The sequence below is a fragment of the Zingiber officinale genome, chromosome 1A (assembly GCF_018446385.1).
Source record: "Zingiber officinale cultivar Zhangliang chromosome 1A, Zo_v1.1, whole genome shotgun sequence".
NCBI classification, from domain to species: Eukaryota; Viridiplantae; Streptophyta; class Magnoliopsida; order Zingiberales; family Zingiberaceae; genus Zingiber; species Zingiber officinale.
This window is the reverse complement of record NC_055987.1, coordinates 138,396,409-138,410,891: the sequence shown is the minus strand read 5'-3', so window position 1 is coordinate 138,410,891 and position 14,483 is coordinate 138,396,409. Positions and strand designations below refer to the sequence as shown.

At 38.2% G+C, this 14,483-nt stretch overlaps 1 long non-coding RNA gene and 1 other non-coding gene across 2 annotated transcripts; both read left to right on the top strand.

Annotated features, from left to right (window-relative positions):
- The first annotated feature begins 1,102 nt into the window (after positions 1-1,102).
- Positions 1,103-3,246, top strand: LOC122035013. Its single transcript, XR_006126858.1, has 2 exons — positions 1,103-1,157; positions 1,320-3,246. It is a non-coding gene; the product is annotated as an uncharacterized LOC122035013 (long non-coding RNA).
- Positions 2,640-2,731, top strand: LOC122039354. Its single transcript, XR_006128186.1, has one exon. It is a non-coding gene; the product is annotated as a small nucleolar RNA R24 (small nucleolar RNA).
- Positions 3,247-14,483: the final 11,237 nt, after the last annotated feature.

The following is a 14,483-nucleotide window of genomic DNA, read 5'->3' as shown; positions in this document are numbered from 1 at the left end:
TTTCCCTCATTCTATCCACTCGATTCATAATGTTGTTTGACCGATTTGACCTCTTTGATTGATTCAATTAACTTGATACACTTGACAAGCTCACTCTATCTTATTTTTGACTTGACCAACCAACTTGACTTGTTTCCTGTTGACAATTCAACTTGACTTCGTCTACTCATATCACATGACTGACCTATTAGCCTAATTCACTTGATTATTGGGCCCATTTAACCTGAATTAGCCTAATTAACATGTTTGGTTCTATATTTTACTCAACATTTTCCAAACCCCAAATAATATCGCCAGTGGGCCTATCCCTTAATCCACACTAGCCAATTCACTCAATAGATATGTACTATTAATAATCCATATAATCTTTTAAATGAAAATCGAATTAACGGATCATTTTCGAATTAATCGAATCTATCAAAATTTTTAATAAAAATTAAATAAATTAAACCGATGGTTATATCAGTTAAAATTTAAAATAATTAATTTTTTCATCATACGACACTAAATATTCTATTAAACTTTTTAAGCCTAGCAATCAATTACTATTTTCAATTTAACGAATTTAATCAAATTAAGATTTTTAAAATTGAGATAATATCAGATTATCTGAATTAATTCATATTTTTGTTTATAAAAAATTGAATTCTGAATCAAACTTTTAAATTTGATTCATGAATTAATTGGATGTAATCGACTTTTATCATCCTTATTACTCTATAATTTATCATTGACGTCATTTTTCAATGAAAAAAGATATTATTTTTGTTAGCGATTTTAAATATAAATATTTTTACATATTTTTTTTATAGAAATAGAGAAACTTGAAATTTTAATAAAGGAATAAATAATAAGAGAAAAATGCAGAATTTTTTCCCATTTATTGGTAAGAATGTGATTTACCATCTGTAATTAAACAGAAGGGCCAATATGAGAGGCCCATTTATTAGTCAGGATCTGATTTCCCATCTTTAATTAAATAGAAGGGCCAATATGAGAAGCCCATTTATTGGTCAGGATCTGATTTACCATCTTTAATTCAATACAATCCAGCCGGATAAAAGCTCTATAAATATGACAACTAGGGTTTAATGTGATCGTCGCTTATTTCATAGCCGTGCTCGAATGTTGTCTCAGGCTATCTTCGTTCAGACGTGGTCAGTCTTCATCTATTCCAATCGTTGATCCTTCTTCGATTTCATCGTCCTAGGGTTTCATCTCCATCTGTTAGCCGCCGCTGTCGTTGCTATTCGTGCTAATGATATTTTTCTCCGTCTCTTTCGTCGTTTCGTTTTATTCTGATGTGGTCTTTGTTGCAGTATTGGGTAGTCGGCAAAGGGGAGAGCTGATGAAACTGTAGCTCTGGAAAAACCCACAGGTTCTCTGTGGAATCCCAGCCCTTTCCGCCCTAGATCGAATTCTATGGCATCATAGTACGGGATCTGCGCTTTTCGTTCCTCGCAACCCCGCCTCCAATGGCCATTACATTCTTATTCTCTTTCTCAACTGTGGATCTTTGTTTCTTACTGGATTTTTTATTTGGATCTAAATTCATATTGTCATATTTGTTTTAAGTTGATTGATTCAAAAACTTTTGTTGATTTCTATTTCGTCCATTAAATCTTTTCGATGCTTTAACTTATTTCTTTTCTCTAAAAATGGTTTTTTTGAATGATTGAATCGATTCTACATTGGTTGCATCTAGGTCAATCAAAATCAAAATTCCATTTTTGAAGAGTTAGGAAATGAAAGAAATCGAAAGCCTTGGCTCTTTCAAATTATGCTTTTTTTTTGGTTAGGTGGAACCATTTTTTCGGCTTCAACATTTCTTTTTTTTTTCTCGTCCAACTTCACATCGGACGGCGAAATTCTTTCCTAAACGCTACGCAGATTTGTCTCTCTCATATTCGGCATACGCCGTTCTAGGGTTTCCTTACCCTCCTGTTCACTGTTGCCGCCATTGACGTTGGTGCTGCTTACTGGCCTTTTGTTCTAATGAGGCAATCCCGCTGGATTCCTCGGCGCGGATGATGAATCACGGAGAGTGAAGGGAGCGAGGGCCAGAAATTCTTCTTCGGGTCAAAGGCCCGCAATCATCAGATCTTGCCGCCTCCGCTCTCCTCAACAGGGCGTCTCCGGATTACCACCATGTTTGTTCACTTCTATGTCGTTTTGATCCTTCTTACGTAAGACGCTCATCCTCTAAATTCTTGTCCAGTGAAATCAGTTTCTTTGGACAGATTGAGTTTGCATTTGATCATTCCTCGAATGCTAATTTGATATCAAATTCTCTCTTATATCTTCCTCTGTCCGTAGATGGTGATCAATTGCAAGTTTGCAGTTTTGTTGGATTTCTATCTGCTTACATGTTCTCTATAATTTTTTCTTCACCCTGATGGAAAAATGTGACAGTGCGATTCCCAGGTCTTTTTTACTTGATTTAACTATTTAGATTTTCTGATCCTGTTTAGTGAACAATTATGTGTTTTATTCTGTGCTATAAAGTTCCGTGTATTATTTTTGTTTTTTTGTTTATTTTTTCTCTTGTTTTCTTTTGTTGATTAACTGAATGTCTTATTCATTCAATTGATTTCCCTAGTTTTCTTCTGCTATGTTTTTTCCCTTGTTCCCCCCACGAAGTTGTTATGAAGAGCTGTTAACATGTAAGGAGAACTCTCGACAGTTCTGTTCTCCAATGAAATTTTCTTGTTACGCTTGGCTTCTGAGCTTAATTTTGCTCTTCTATTCATGAGTCCCTTACTTGTTACATTTGTCTCGTCCTTTTTCCTTTTCTTTTACCTGTGGTGTTCTATTTTATCTCCTCTATTCAATCAATTTTATAACTACCATGTGTAAGTAATGATTACCGACGTGTTTTTTATGTACTCTTTTCTTTGCATTGCTCTTTTGAAATAAGTTTTCACCAATTAAATGCGATCCAATTTCTGTTAGTTATTTTGTATTCAGGTGACTGATAATTACTACAGACCGGATCTAACTAAGGCTGCTCTTGCACGGCCGAGTTCAGTTCATTGCAGTCTTAGAGTTGCAAACTACAAAGAAATAGGTCGAAGGGTGGTGCCTGGCCACCAATTTAGTTCTCTCTTCTCTATTGGTGTGTGTACTCACTCTGAATGCCCTATCTTACTTTAGAAAATATTTTCTATATTCTGTCTTTTTTATTTAGAAAAGATTTTTGTTATTTTTATTGGTTTCTAGTGTATGGATGTGGGATCTTGATTTTTATGGGACAATCTGTTTGCATGTTTTGAATTTGACAAAGCGGCATCGTGTTTTACTACTTTTTTGTTCTGAAGTATTGCTTGATTTCATTTCTAATTTAAAAATTATCGTGAAAAATGTTATAAAATGAAAATCAATGTTGAATGACTGGAAACGTCTTTTTTTTTAATATAATTGTTATTTTTCAGCGACGAGTGTTATTCTTAGGGGTGTAATAGAGTAGTTCAGATCTTTTGTCCTCATTTCTCTCTGTTCCTATGTTTCATTGTCAATCGGACGGATCACATTAAATTTCAAGATATTATGATATTTTTAAAATATGTGTAGTATCCTTGTGATCTGCAAAGCATCCTTGAGATTTAATCTGATCCGTCTGATTAATAATGGGACACAAGGACAGAGAGAAATGGGGACAGAGGATCTAACCTAATAATCGAGCCGAGTCGAACTCTTGGATGTTTGAATTTGGTTCATTTATAATTGAATCAAACTTGAGCTTTATTTAATGAATATATTCATGGCTCACGAGTTTATTCGAATTTTTATCGAACTTAAACGAGTTTAATAAATTATAACTTATAAATTTAAATATTTATTAAAAATTAAATTATATATTTTTAAAAATTATAATATTTTTGTTAAAATTTATAATTTTATTCTAATAAATAAATTTAATATATTTGTTTATGTTTTTCATAAGTAGAGTGTAAAATCTATAAATTCAATATCAAAATTATTATTATTTTTTAGTTAAAAATTAATTCATGAGTTTAACGAACATGTTCACGAGTTAACGAGTCAAATATTGTGAAGTTTGAGTTTGATTTGTTTATCTTAACGAGTCTCATTAAACGAGCTTTTATCGAATCGAGTTTTGAATAGCTCACGAGCGGTTTGACTCATTTACACCCCTAATTATTCCTCGTTTTCTTAGAAACAGAATGTGTTACTTCCTCCGTCTTCTTCTTCCCAGCACAAGATTTCTTAGCCCTCGTTTTTTCGAGATGGTTTTGAGGCTAATATTTGAAGTGTTGTTATTATGAGATTTGAAATTTGAATTTTGACATAATCGAGGTAAATATTTCATGCATGAGCCAATTATTATTTTAAAAGTAAGTAGTTATTCGTGATTTATTTTTTTCATATTAATCCTTAAACGGATTGATCGGGATGTTGGGATGAGTCGTCTTTTGCCATTAAGATTCCTTAGCCCCCATTCTTTCCCTCCGCTTCTTAGAGAGTGATCTCTGGGAAGGGAAGGACTGTGCACTACTGGCGGGAGCTCCAAGTAAAGGAGCAAGGTGGCGATGCGGGAGGGGAACCCTCCTGCAGTGGCTAGCAGCCATTGGTGCCGATGATTATAGGTGGCTGTTTTTCAGTGGAAATCATATAGGGTGTCTGTCGGTTGACACAACATTTCAAATTCGAATTCAGAGATGGGAAGTCATTGTTAAAAGTTGAATTCAAATTCGAACTCAAAGCTGATACGACAACTTTAAAATTCGAATTTAGTTTTGGCACGACATTTAAATTTTGAATTCAAATTTGATTTCAGTTTCTTCCCTGTCTTTCCTGGTGATAGTTGGATAACATTTGAAGAAAGATTTTACTGTGGGCTTGATCCAACCCACTGCAGGTGGCTCACGGACATATCTTCATTAGGGAGAGCAAATCTCTTTGACCATTTTTTTATGGTACAGTCGATATGTTACTTGTATTTGCGGTCAAATTGTGGCCGCGATCCGATCGTAATTGGTTGCGATCTCTTCTTGGATTCATCGTCTACATCAGATTATAATTTGGTTCGGAGCGGGCGACCAGAGATCGTCCGAAAGCTTCCGGTGGTGGATAAGTGGTCAGGTTATTGGGCACCGAGTGAGGGTGTCCTCCCAATGGCGGAGCCAGCCCGAGTCAAATACCTGGGCTGATCTCAAGATATGGGTCACAAGCGCTGACACAGAGATCGCCAACGTCGTCATTCTAAGCTAGCCTCTGACGGCGACATCGCTGCCCCGGGCTAGCCGCCGACGTCGACATCGCCGCCCCAGGCTAATCCCTAATTTTTCTCATTTTTTTCCCTTTCTTGCCTTGTAATTTTCGTTCTCGCCGTCGTTGGCTACCCGGGCTACAGCCCGGGTAGCCATGAACTTGGCTCCGCCCTTGTGTCCTCCGGACAACCTCCGGCCGCCTGCTTCGAACTAAACTATAACCTGATGGGGACGGCAAGAAGAGATCGCAACAAATTACGGCCAGATCATGATCACGATCCAACCGCAAATATGAGTGACACATCCCTTGGACCATAAAAAGTGGTCCAAGAGATCCTGCCTCCTTCATCAGGATACCTCCACATCGATGGTGGTAGCTTGCTCCGACCACAACCGAAGCTACTCCGCTGGTGAAGAGGCCCCCTTGCTTGGGTTTTATTGATGAAGTGAGTCTCCATTCTTGGTGTAAGATTGGACCTAAGGAGCGCATTTGGAGAAGGGTGGAGGATGCAACCGACCATGGTAGATGTTTCGGCGAGGCGACAAAGTGGAGAGGTTGCTGGTGCTCCAGTACAATGAGGAGGGAAAGGAGGGCTGCTGGACTTTGGGCACAGATTTAAAGCATGCACAGATTCTTCTAGCACAGTTCAGAAACGTATCAGATTGTTTCTGCCATTCACGGTGTCGTCTCTAGCCATGGTCGCCGACTGTTCCACTAGGTGAAGGATGAAGTGGCAAGGAGAAGGCCAAAGATGATACTGTGGTGGACTTTTGGGTTGGTGAGTAGACTGCTGCTGGTGGCCGGAGCTCTGGAGTGGAGGCTGGAACTTCGTTGGTTTCATGGAGGTGCAGATCGGAGTTGTTTCTGGACAGAGGAGTGCTAACCTCCTCATCACCAAGAGGTTGCTTGAGGAGTTACCAGTTCAGATTGTTTTCCAGTGTGGAGGATGGTCGGAGTCAGCTTGCGGAGATGGGAAGGCAAGGGGCACGCAATCAGGGTGACAGTGATGACATTTGTTAGAGACAATAACACATGTTAGTCTGGTTGTATGATAAGTGTGTACCTGAGATCATGTGAAATTATGATGAAAGTTGATGTTTGCATACACTAACCTAGTGCTATCTTTGTACAAGTGTCAATCTTCATATGCGGCACTATATCATTAGGCGGCCTTATGGACATTCTGCTCCTATTTGGCATTTGTCTAGACGTGATGGGTGGTAGCCATGTGCCATAGGTTGTTGTATTTCCATTTTGCTTCATATATATATATTTACCTTTTATCATAAAAAAAAAGATTCCTTAACTCTTGTTCGAAAGTAAAGAAGATGACAAGTTGAGAATGTGGCTCGAAGTATGACGAAGTGAAGACTTTAAGTAGTTCTGCAATACAAAATGTTATTGTTGGGCCGGGAAGAGGTTTCTGGTGTGACCCTTTGAAGCTCAAGTCAATTTCCAGTGATATGAAGAATAGCAAGAAAGGTTGTAACAAAGAACGTGTAAAATAATAAAATTTATGCATATCTCCGTTTGTAGATGGGAACCTCCTTTATAGTGCCATTGTAGTGTTTTTGCATGTATCTCAAAGCTTGCTTATGCTTTTCCAAACATTCTATGAAAAGATAAGTTAAAAAGTGTCTTTGATACTTTTCTTATAAGTGAGCATGCATATCTATGATACAACAGGTTGAAAGCTATTAAGGTACGATTTACTTATGGCTATTAAAGTACGATTTACTTATGAAACATATTCGGTTATCAGTGACACAAATTTAAAAAAATATATATATGAGGAGATATATGAATGGATCCCGTTATAGGTCGATTGGAGTACATTGACACATCTTGTTTTGGCAAGTGATAATTCTCTCAAGTTCAAGAATAAGTGTAGCTTGACTATTAACGCATTGTATTGTTTACTTTATTGTCACTTAATATGAACAAATTTTATCTGAATGATTTAGATTGATAGTGCTACTAAGGATTAGGCAAAGTCAGGTAGATACAATCTCATAACAATTACATAATAAACTATTAAAAGCACAAAAAAAGGAAAAATCGCTTAAGGTTTTAGAATGCTGTTATGAAAAATTCAAGTACAGAAGACGGCCAGCCACAAACATAACAAAAAGAGAAGAAAATGTGCACTTTAAAACTAATGAAGCACAGAAATTACCAGGGTATTACATTTTTGTTCGGCAGGAGCCTCATAAAACCTCTAATGATCTCTCATTCCGCTCCTCTGTTTCATTCATGATCAAACTAAACTAAGTTTGTTCAAAATCAAACCATTTCATTCAAAACCAAACTTCCTTTTAATTAAAATTAAACCATTTTAATTTATAATTAAATCAAAGAGGGTCCATTATGTCTTCAAAAAACATGGTCCATTCGTGCTTCTCTTCCGATAAAATATCTTCCATATCTGCCCTTTGTCTGATTCAACTAGTCTCAATTTCTCTCAATTTCATAATCTAATTCTTAAACTCATTTTAAATTTTTCAATAAATTTATAGTGCACGTCACCCAATAAGTCTTGGTTATGTTGGTCATTCATAATTAACCATTAATTATGAAGAAATCATGAGTGATACCTAATAGTATATCATGACCCCCAAATGATTGAAAAATCAACTGTTGATCCCAGAATCACTTTCTGAACCCTTCAGTAGCTATAATGAGTTGTGCTTCATTCCTTTCATCGTCTTATACCCACTTGGTTCATGACATAGTGTATGTGACTATGTCATACCTAGCTCAAGCCTTACTTCCTTATCTTGTGGATTCAAATTACTCAGACATGTGCCCAAGATTATTATACTCTTGTCATGAGATGTTTTGGCCAAAGATTTTAAGTAACAATCATGACAAACGGTCGCAGGGCATACATCTTCTTTTGCAAGGAGTGGTGAATTCATTATGAGTTATCCAAACACTTTTGGACACTTTAGCTTATACTCAATCATCCCGAGTCCACACAAATAAGGAGATGTTTGATTAAAATGTCAAAGTATAATTCTACCAAGATGACTTGAATACCTCAAGTTGAAGGAAACTCGCACTTAAGCTGCAATGAGTTCTTTATTAACATATCCATATATGTATAGAATTATATGAAATCTCATGATAGGTCACTCCAATGAACAAGTTACCCTTAACTAGCATCCACGTTTAACTTTCGACATCCTAATATCTTCATCCAGTGAGGAACAACTACTTGTGTTGCTGCAATCGACCTCTAGGATTTCGATGTTTGATAATGTACCTAAATCTGGTTAGTTTGACCAAGGGTTGATCCAAACATAACTTAATGTTTGAAAGAAAAAAGTCTAGTCAAGATTAGATGACTAGCAGGGGTAAGTCCTAACCGAAGGATATGCATGTGAGAAGTTTACTGAGTGACTAGTTCTAACTGGAGGTTAGGTAAGGGGAAGTCCTAGTGAGTAAAGTCGAGTCCTAATAAGTGAAGCTAGGTAGTGGAAGTCTTGGTGAGTGAAGTTGAGCCCTAGCGAGTGAAACCATGTGATGGAAGTCCTAGTGAGTGAAGTCGAACCCTAGTGAGTGAAGCTAGGTGGTGAAAGTCCTGATGATTGAAGTCGTGCCTTAGTTAGTGAAGTTAGGTGGTGGAAGTCCTGATGAGTGAAGCTAGGCAATGGAAGTCCCAGTGAGTGAAGTCGGACAACTCTAGGGGGTAATGAGAAGTTTTGGAGAAGTAAACTCTAAGCATGTGTGACTGACTGATTTTCTATCAATTGTGCGCAATCGATCGAACCAGCGAATTATTAATAATACTAACACTATTTCTCTTAACTATTTTATATCTATTGTGCTAACTCAGTATTACAAGCAAGTCTTAGTAGATCAGCTTGGTCAGATACTAAGTAACGCCAGAGAAAATTCAAATAGGTCTGAAAGACCAGATGTTTGACAAGTAAGTGGAGGTAAGTCACTGGACAAAAGTGATTTAGTGAGGACACGTCTAGGTTGAGGGGACAGTAGGTGTCAGTCCAATTTAGGTTCATTTTAGAAATCTAAATTGAGACCCTAGCTAGATCCTAATTTGGAGGATAGGGTTTAAGTTATAAATTAATCATATTATTATTGTGTTAACCTTGTTTTGTAAGCTAAATATTTTTATATTGGACTAACATATTTTATAGGGCAAAAGGAGCACAAAAGACCTCGAGTGAACAATACCCAATGTGCCTTCCAAGTGACTGAAGGTGCCTTAAATACTGTTCATGGAAGACACCTTCCAAGGCTGGGAAGGCACCTTCTAGAAGATAAAATCAGTAGGATGCGGATGTTATCATCTCCGAAGCGAAGGGGATAGAAGTTGCTACTGGAGGCACCTCCAAAGTGGTTGAAGGCACCTTCCATAGGTTATATATGTCCTGTTCGAGTAGCACACCAAACAGTACTTCAATTACAATCTTCTACATGTCCTTTTGGCATTCTGACTGCTCCTGCTTCTTGCTGTTGTCTTGCTACGACTCTACTACGCCCAATTGCCGTTGAAAAGTCGTCTAACACCTAACATGATCCGATCATCTTCGAAAGTGTTGGATAACAAGTTTCAGTACTATACTTTATTATTGCAAAAGGAAAACTATAGTGTGTTACACTTTCTCCTATTCTTTTTTACTAGATCCCCTCTTCCAATGGTTCCAGAAGAGGTTATTAGTGGATTGCCCATCGATATGGTTCATGGGATTGTGGGTCTTGGAGTAGGGGTCGCTGAATGCTCAGAACCAAGTAATCGCTTGCGTTCTTGTGCTTTCCTATTTCTTTTTTTTTCCAGCTACGCATACTTTGTTTTTAAAAAAGAATAAAAAGAAATTTTTTAAAAACCACATGATTCACCCCTCTCTCACATAAGGGTGGGATCAGGTCGGGACTCGTCCCGTAACCCCCTTACCCAATACCCGTCCCGATAAAAATTGAGATATTTTTTCTCCCGATCCCGTACCTGAAAAGTGTCGGGACTCGAATGTTCGAGATCCCGAATATTCGGGATCGGGTAGGGACCCGTAAGAATATCCCGAAAAATAATTTTTTTTTTAAAAAAATCTATGGAGACTCAAACAATTTTTTAGTACAATACAAATAAATTAAAATGATTTCGCGATACATAACCATTAAAAACTAAAATATCTTCTTAGTACATCATAAATATATTAAAACTAATAAAATAAAACTAAAACTACTACTTAGTTTATACTTTATACCTAATACAAGACAGTCCAAAAATAAAAGTTATCATGTCTATTAATAATGAATTGATGATATGGTGACCTTAGTCCTTAGAAATGCTTGGATTCAACCTAAAAAAAAGATCATAAAAATTATTCTTTATATCATTTTATTAGTTTTCATATGCTAAAATAAACTAACTGACAATCTTCTTCATACATTGCTAATAAATTATTTAGAAACAAAATTATGATGAATTAGGAGAAAAATGGAGAGACAAAAAAATAAACATAATGGTTAGATGCTTAAAATATAAAAAAAAATTATATAAAAAATAATATTTTTAATATAAAAATAATATTATAATATAATCCGGTCGGGACAGGATTCTCGTCGGGAGAAAAAAGTTTCTCTATCCCTTTCCCAATAGTGATTGGGACGGAAAAAATCCCGAACCTTCGGGTGGAGAAAATATCGGGTTGGGATATTTTCGGGTCGGAAATAGGATGAGATTTGGGAAGGGTCGAGATTTTTTCTAACCCTGCTCTTACATGCGTCTCGATCCAACAAGTGATATCAGAGTGAGGTCTGCTCTGAATTGGTGTAACCACCAATTAAGCCGGGGGAATTATTTCTGTTCAGATTTCAATTTTTTCGTATTCTATTTGAATTGGTAAAGTTTATCTCTTCAAATAATTCTTTCTCCTTCAATTTTTACTTGAAGTTAGTGCAACACCACTTGAGATATTTTTTCCTCCTTTTTTCTCACACTATTAATCCCAAGACAAAGTCTTGGAAATTATTTCTTGCCTATATCTGTATTGCAAGTGTTGGAACCCTAAGATTGTTTTGATGTGATCAACAAGTTAAGTTAGGTCCTGTGTATTTCTAACCTGGTGTCTAAGTGTGCAGGAGCCTAGGAGCACAGGTAGTCGAGTGGAAGACTTAGCTAACGAGAAGGACGACACGCGGTGCGTCCGAGGGACGAGGCACTGCGGAAGAGTACACCGGCGGACGAGAAGGAAGCATGCGGTGATTCCGAGGGACGAAAGCGGGAGCGGAAGACTGCTCGAGGAGCAAGAGACGCAGTTAGCAAGAAGGATGGCACGCGGTGCGTCCGAGGGACGAAGACTGCGGATGAGTACGACGAGGAACGAGAAGGAAACACGCGGCGATTCCGAGGGATGAGAAGCCGGAGGGAAGCCCGCTCGAGAAGACCAAAAGTTGGGTTCGGGTGAGCCCTTTTCCGAATAGCAGAGATCACCCAAGCAAGCAGATCCGGAGTTGAAGACCCGGACCGAGGCGAACTGAACCGGAGCAGTGGTCCCCGGATGAAAAAAGTCAACATCTGTTGACTTTAGGCTCCGGGGCACCTGAAACCATTCCGGGCGCTCGGAGCAGCCCGGGGCACTCGAAACCCTTCCGGGCGCCTGGACCTGGTTTGTTGACCAGATCGCGTCAAACGCGATCTAAATGTTGGGGGATACAGTTTTATTCCCCCAAGGCGCCCGGAGCCCCTTCCAAGCGTCTCGACCAAGGCTATAAATATAGCCTTGATCCAGAAGCTTTTCAATCAGTTCAGAAATTGTAACAACGCTTGTGCGCTTCCACTGTTTAGATTAGCTTCTTTCTTTCTATACCTACATTGCTGTAAAAGAGGCTTCTCCGCCTGAAGGAGATAGTAGTGCGATCATTTTCCTTGGATTAACAACCTCCCCGGTTGTAACCAAGTAAACATCTGGTGCCTCGTCTTTTTCTATTTTGATTTATTGCTTTTCTATTTTATATGCAAGTGTTAGTTTGAAAAGTCGGGAAGGGTTGTATTTTATTTTTACAGGGCTATTCAACCCCCCTTCTAGCCGACCGCAACGGTCCTACAAGTGGTATCAGAGCTGAGGCGCTTCAGGAGGACTAACCGCCGAACGAAGCAACGAGATGGCCGGACCAAGCATCCACCCACCGAAATTTGAAGGGGATTTCGCCACTTGGAAAAAGCTGATGCAGGTATTCTTTACCACCAATTTTGAATTAATGCTTACAATGGAATTTGGTTTTACAGCACCGGAAGGTAAGGAGAAAAACAATTGGACGAAAAAGGAGCAGGCCGACTTCATGGCGAACGGCAAAGCAGAATACCATATGCTAAGTGTTCTTCCGCCTCAAGAAGTCAACAGAATCGGGAACTACGACTCGGCAAAGGAACTTTGGGAGAAGTTCCTCGAGCTGCATGAAGGGACGTCCGAAGCCAAGCTCGCTAGACGAGATCTGCTTCGCAATCAGCTCACCAGCCTGCGACTTGGGGAAGACGAGACAGTCACGCATATGCACTCGAGAATAAAAGAAATCATTACCGGACTTTCGAATCTCGGAGAAAAGGTAAGTAACCGAGATTCGCTCAGGTACGCACTGAATTCCTTTCCTAGAAATACCAAATGGACATCATTAGTAGATGCCTTTTACATTTCTAAAGATTTAGAAAAAATTTCGTTAGAAGAATTCTTTTCAACATTTGAAGTGCATGAGTCAAGATGCGCAGGAATGAAGGAGCCCAAGAACAACGTCACCCTCAAAGCTTCGAGAGACGAACCAGAGTCGAAATCTTCTCTTGACGACGAGGAAATGGTAATGATGGTAAGAAGATTCAAAAAACTTTGTAAATCCAGATCTACTAACCATCCGCAGGGGAAGAAGAAAAGGACGATCCGCTGCTACCACTGCGATGAAGAAGGGCACGTCAAGGACAACTGCACCAAGCTTAAGAACAAGGACAAGGAGAAGGGTAAGAAGCCTATCCAAAAACGAAAGACCTAAAAGCGACGTGGGACGATACATCGTCGGATTCGAAAGTCGAGGCATTCTCCGGACTTGCTCTAATGGCAAGTCATCAAGATGACGACTGCGAGTCAAGCTCTTCCGAAATGAGCATCGAGAGCATCGATGAAGGGAGAGCCACGTCGGAAGCAAGCAGCAGTTCAGGGGGAGAAACGGACAACGAGATCGACAAGGTAAGTCAGGTACGATCTCTTCCTCCCAACAAAATGTTTAAGTTTATTAAAATTTTAACAAAAGATTGCTGCAAATTAGAAAATAAAAATTTAAAAGTAGTTTTTGCTAAGTCCTGTCCCTTAGAAGAATTAGACAAATCAAAATTAGAAAATGAGAAATTGAAATCATAAAATAAAGATCTGAAAATTCAAGTAGATAATTTGAAAAACCATGCATGCTCATCTAATTTTAGAAAATTTAAAAATTTAAATTGGTATTATAGATATCACCAGGGACAAATTAGAAATATTTCAAGAAAATATGTACTTAAGAAACATTTAGTTAATCCAGTAGGATGGAACCTATATTGGGTTCCTAAATCTTGCTTAGTCTAAAGTTTAAACGAAATTAGCGCCTTCAGTGAGAAAATTATAACAGTGAATTTTTCTTAAAAATATTTTTACTTAGATTTTTTTCTTTTTAAAAACTCTCAAAAATCATTTTTTTCCTAAGTTAAAAACTTTTTCCTGAAATTAGAAATTTCTGCTTAAATTACTAAGAAAAATTTTCATATTTTTTAAACTTAGAACTTATTTAGAAATAATTTTTCAAAGTCTTTAACCCTTAGATTATTTTACTTGGTATTTTTTTAGTGATTAAAGAGGGAGAAGGAAAAGTATAAGTCTAGGGGGAGGTAGACCAAAATTTAACTTGTTTTATTTTTGCACTTAATTACAAATTTAGTTAAGTTTATTTTATGTCTATTTTTACCCTAGCTTAACTTGGGTTGCTCACACCAAAAAGGGGGAGATTGTTGGAACCCCAAGGTTGTTTTGGTGTGATCAATAAGTTAAGTTAGGTCTTGTGTGTTTCTAACCTGGTGTCTAAGTGTGCAGGAGCTTAGGAGCACAGATAGTCGAGTGGAAGACACAGCTAACGAGAAGGACGACACGCGGTGCGTCCAAGGGGCGAGGCGCTGCGGAAGAGTACACCGGCGGACGAGAAGGAAGTGTGCGGTGATTCCAAGGTATGAAAGCCGGAGCGAAAGACTACTCGAGGAGCAAGAGATGCAG